We start from the raw sequence: 6,033 nt of genomic DNA, 5'->3' as shown, positions 1-6,033 counted from the left end.
ACAAGAGCTGTAACAACTAGTTTTTCAGGGTAGGATATTAAAAGAAAATATTCTAGTGGATATTCTCTACACTTGTACTACTAGGGTTTCTTAGGAAAATGTTCCATATATATAGAAAGAAGAGATAATGATAGGGGCATGTAAGATTCATTTGATAAAAACATATTTCAGCAAGAGATTCTCTCCCACGTATAAAGACACAAAGATTGTCTTTTGACAAAGATTCTTGCTCATATTATCCCACATCTTCCCACCAGATCCGAGAATTGTTCAAACAAATCTTGAACCTTTCTGCCACTCATCATTGTCAAGAGAAATATTCGCTCAATTCATCTATTATTGGGTGAATCATAATGGATGTTATGATCTCCATTTATGGATCTTTCTCCTTATTTACTTGAATGTCATTTATTGCTATTTATTGTTAGTTACATCTCCATTATTGCTCATACTTTAAGAATACTTTGCACTTGTTGTCATCAATCATTTGCGGGATCTGTCCCCATCTTCCGCACATTTATAAGATTTACATCTAGAGTTATTATCTTTAACTAAATTTAACCCATCACTATATAAATTTAATAGTTTAACCGAAAGTTACACTTTTTGGTCAAACAATTTGACGCCGTCTGTGGGGACCTTCTAGCTAAGTCTTTTAGTTTCTTCTAGATCTACAATCGATACTGGTTACTAACGTAAACAAAAACAAACACAAAAGCCTTTTTCTCTCTGCGTGCATAGATGTAATATGGCAGGTAACATAGAAGAAAGAACGAGAATAATGTGTGACCTCCTAACCAACCTCATAAACATCATCCACGAAAGCTCTGAAGTAGTGGACGAGGACACCACGCCCATTACCTCTCCTAGGATAGGTGGATCATCCCCTCCCTACTGCAGCATCACAAAATCTCTTGGTAAGACAGCCTCCACATCTGTGGGAGAGGAGGCAACGCCAACGATAAAGAAGCTCCTTGAGGCCTGGCTAACTGATACACTGACCAGTGTCCTCCATAAGCCCATTCTGGACGCGGCCGCAGTAAACGCGAGAACTTGTGCTACACCACCGGTGGACGAGCAACATGATCAACCTCATCCTCCTCCCACGACGACAGGTATCACTCACAATGTTGTTAACAATACAGGCGACGACGCTCTCACGACCATTCTGAAAAGGATGGAAGAAATGGAAAACGAGAATAAGGCACTTTAGGACCAAATGAGAGAACACCAAGAAAGGGTCGATAAAATACTGGGTGCTCCAAAGTTATTGTCAAAGAGAGATGTCGATCGGTTCGTCGAGCAGTCGTACCGTGATAGCGCTGCCCCACATGCCATACCAAAGACCTTTAAAATGCCGTCTTATCTGAAAATATACGATGGCACAACTGACCCCGAGGATCATGTGACCCATTATGTCACCGCCGTGAAAGGCAATGACCTCGCTAAAGAACAAATATCCTCTATTCTGCTAAAGAAATTCGGCGAAACCCTCACGGAAGGTGCATTAACCTAGTATTCGCAACTGCCTACACGTTCCATCGAAACCTCTGAGGAAATGGCCGATAAGTTCGTGACGGCCCATGCCGGGGCCAAGAAGGCTGAGGCATGAGTAAATGACATCTTTTCTATCAAATAGTCTCCGAGATAGGGGCTGAGGGACTTCCTCGCCCGTTTTAACCGAGTAAGAATGACCTTGCCCAATGTACCGAAAGGAATGGCGGTAGCTGCTTTTCAAAATTGGCTGAGCAGAAATGGTTCAAGGGCGACAAGAAAATTATTAAGTCGGCTTATGAAATATCTACTAACGAATTGGGACGAAATACACAACGTGTATTGTGCCGAAGTGCGAGCAGACGAGGATGACCTCAATGGGCCAACCCATCGACTAACCTCTATCACGACCCAACTGGAGGGTCATGACTAGTACCCGGGCCATACTTGCCGAGCACCAACGTACATTTTATCTAACCTTCCTTATTATCTTTAAGGGCCGACGAGATCAATATAAATGGTAAACATGGATCATGAACAACCAATAATGAAAGATAATGGCATGAACATACATAACATGGGACGACAAGACTGTCAAGAAACTATATATAAGGTACGAGCTACCACGCTGCCATGAAAGACTATACAACAAAAATCAGTCGACAAGGCATTCCAAACCATACATGAGTTGACACCTGTCTATGAGCGTCTAAAGGAACATAAGTACTGTAACATTGCCGGAACAGGGCCCTGACATACCCATAATGTATATAACAAAATTTCATACCAAGACCACGGCAAGTCCGGAGAAGGGATCTCGCCAATAACCGATGAACTGGCAGTCTACTGTGGTGGGGGAGCTGCGTCTATCCATCTATCAGGACCTGCAGCACGACATGCAGTATCCACAAATAAAAAGGACGTCAGTACGAATAAAGTACTGAGTATGTAAGGCAGGAAAGCATAAGTAAGAACAGTAATGTAAACATGGATAGAAAATATACAACATGTGACATCTGGGTACCTCTAAAGGCTACTGACATGAAATGCATGATACATACATATATATACATAAGCTTTTAAAACATACGCCTCTGTGGGATCATCATCATCATATCGTACCCGACCGTAATAGGCTCGATAAAACGTACCCGGCCATCATAAGGCTCGGTAGAATCGTACCCGACCACGTGGAGCTCGGTAAAACCCAACTGATCAGTGGTTACACAATAGGTGTCATACCCAGCCGACTATAGCATGGCTCGGTAGAGTAAAACAGGTACACATATATATGATGAGTGTTGGACTCATTGGAATCACATTTTGAACCTTTCGGAGTGACGTAAGGTCGGTATCCTCCGTACACATTATTAGGATTAATTCTTCATCAGGAATCTTATAAGAATCAGGAAGTACCAACAACATTGATAACATAAGAATAAGAGAAGTAACATCAACATCAATCATTCCATAAGAAGGGCAACAATGTAAGTACTGCTAACTTCTAAGAGTAGAGTATCTTTGGAAGCTCGTTCATTACATTATGTACAATCGGAGTCGTACCAAAGAATGAAGGGGATAGACTCACATACCTTGTATATACTTCCCAACCTCAAGTTATGCAAATGTCACGACTCCATAGTCTACAATAAGAGAAATGATACTATCGTTATCGTTTAAGCGTCGTAACTATTATGTATCGATTACGATAAAACGGACAACACCTCCCCTATTTATATGACTTCCCAAAAGTCAAGAAAATCACCAAACAACCCAAACAATATCAACAATAATCATATTGAGCCTCCCAAAATAGTCCACCAACCGACAACATTACTACCAAGCCTTTTGATAAATATTTCACAAGTTCTAGCTTCAATGACTTAGCCGCAACTTGAATAATCTTAAATACATGTAGAGTAAGATGTTCCTTACCTTTAAATGAAAGAACAGCTCCAATTTGACCTTAATTGTCCACGAAATATCCCTCCAATGCTACCACAAGAACAAGGAAGCGAAACTAGCAATCAATTCGGGTTTTTCGGCACTAGAATTACTTTAGAAGACTTGAAATCACCTAGGGTTGATATTAAAAACTTGAGAGAGTATTTATAGAACATAAAACACTTAAAACAACCTCCTACACGAGCTGGAACGACACAAAAATCAGCAACAACAAGAAGAACAAGAAACTTACTAGCGCCACGGGATTTCCGACACTTGATTTGTGTTGCTTGCCCTTTGTTTGGGTCTTGGTTCATGAGAGAAACTTGAGAGAGTATTTTTAGGGTTCTAAGATCTGAATATACTGAAAATGAATGACTTAAAACGGGGTTGAGGCATCTTATATATATCCATATGTCTTAAACCGCCTATGTGGGCCCCATAGAGCTACTTGGCGCAATCTCGCGAAAATATAAATATCTCTCTATTCCGAGATCGTATCGACAAACGGTTTAATGCATTGGAAACTATACTCATAGATCTTAAATTTTGTGGTTAGATCACCCTGTAATTCCAATTACATTGGGAGAAAAATGTAATAACATTTGACCTAAAGTTTAAGTAAAATTATAAACGCAAGTTGCGACAACTTTTGTCGACTTTTGTTTCATAACTCGCTTGACTTCAAGACTTATGATACAAATATTATATAATTAAAATACGTTAAAACATGACCTCTTAGGACAATTAAGCACCTCTAGTTTTACCCGAAAATACTGGTTATAGGTGGTAGACTATGGAAGCTTGTTCCGGTTATGATGGATGTTCTTATGTGTTATGGGAAAAAAAGGGTTATTATGGACCCCTTGAGAGGTTATTAGCCTGGTACGGTGCAATCAGAATCGTCTTGAGGTCCATGAAAGGATTTAAATATGAATATGGGCTCTGTATCAGGCTGGATATGTTCATTTCAGCATAGTGCTCCTTATGGAGGAGTATTCGGACGTTGGATGTCATTTCGCCGTTGGCTTTTTCATGTGCGTTGAGGTTCCGCGCAACGATGGTGTTATGTTAGTAGGATGGCTCTCGAGATGCTGATCATATATCGCACCTTAGTTATGCTTGGGTTTTGTAGCGTATGGCACTATCTGTCTCCACAAGGATGGTATTATGCACTTAGCGTGCTTGTGGCCGATATTCAAGTATTTTGTACTAATGAGCATTCTAGCTCGGTACGTATCTCCTTATATAGATTTTATGTATGGATCGGGTGGTACGCCGCCACAGATATATTGTTTGGATCGCCGCAACAGTGTGATGTTGAGTGCAGTCCACTATGTCTATTTTTATGTGTTTTGTTTCCCATTTTCTGAGGAAGGTTCGTAACACCTTTTCGGTTGTCTAGTTAGTTATATAGGTTGAGTAGTTCTTTCCAGAGTTCACTTTCCTTATGTATAACATTCAAGTTTGTAGTTTGTCAGCACATTGTGGCATCATATGAGATTTTTGGCAGAGACTGAGGTGGCTTATTGCCTGGGCAGCTTATGCTGAGAGAGACAGAATTATTGGACCTGGGGTCAGTGTGATCAGATCGGTATGAGGCATAGTTAAAGAGTAAATATCGGTATTCAGTTCAGAATGAGGTAATGGTTCTTGTCAAGGGGAGAAACTCAATGAATGGTTGACTCGGCAGTTGGTTGTAAATTTCTACGCATCTTTTTCGCTACTGCAGCATTTCAAAAGTTGGAGCAGGACATGTATACGGCATGAGGTGTGTTGTGGATATCAGGTTCGTGGAATTTTGGCTATTGTTATCAGATGATCTTATTATGATCATGTGAATTATGCGGTGCATGGTGTGAATTCAGCAAAGGTATGCAGTCATGTTTTGGTACATCGGGTGGTGATTGATACGGTGATCGTATGTTGGAAACAAGCCTGGTAGAAGATTCCGGATGTTGGATTTGGCTCTAAGGCAAATTTGACTAAATAAAAGGGGAATCTTCAAATTTACTCGAGCCAGTGTGCTCAACTGAGTTGTGGCATGGGTAGGTGCACGAGGTGCTAAATAGTGATTTCGGACAACTCCAGTGCAGTTCTTAGCACGTTCGAGGACGAACGTATGTTTAAGTGGGAGAGAATGTAACGATTCGACCGGTCGTTTTGAGCTCTAGTGCGTCGTTCAGCGGTTTGAGGCTATGAACAGCTTCACTTCAGGTATTATGACTTGTACGCGTGGTCGGAATTGAAATTTCGGAAGTTCAGAGTTGAATTGGAAAGAAAATTCTCATTTCGAAAGCTTTAAGTTGGAAGAATTGACTAAGATTGGATTTTAGAGTAAACGGCCTCAGAATCGGGATTTGAAGGTTCCAGCAGGTTCGTATGATAATTTCGGACTTAGGCGTATGTTCGGATCGGATTTTGGATATCCTGGGAGCATTTCGGCACCTATTGTGGAGGTTAGCATTTTGGAAGAATTCCATAAATTTGGGTTGAAGTACATTTCAATGTTATCGATGTCCGTTTGGAATTCCAAGTCTGAGAATAGCTCCGTATGGTGATTCCGGTATTGGGAGCGGGTCCAGAAGTGATTTT

The sequence above is a fragment of the Nicotiana tabacum genome, chromosome 21 (genome assembly GCF_000715075.1).
Source record: "Nicotiana tabacum cultivar K326 chromosome 21, ASM71507v2, whole genome shotgun sequence".
In the NCBI taxonomy this organism is placed as follows: Eukaryota; Viridiplantae; Streptophyta; class Magnoliopsida; order Solanales; family Solanaceae; genus Nicotiana; species Nicotiana tabacum.
The sequence above is the reverse complement of the archived record's forward strand: the minus strand, read 5'-3'. Positions refer to the sequence as shown.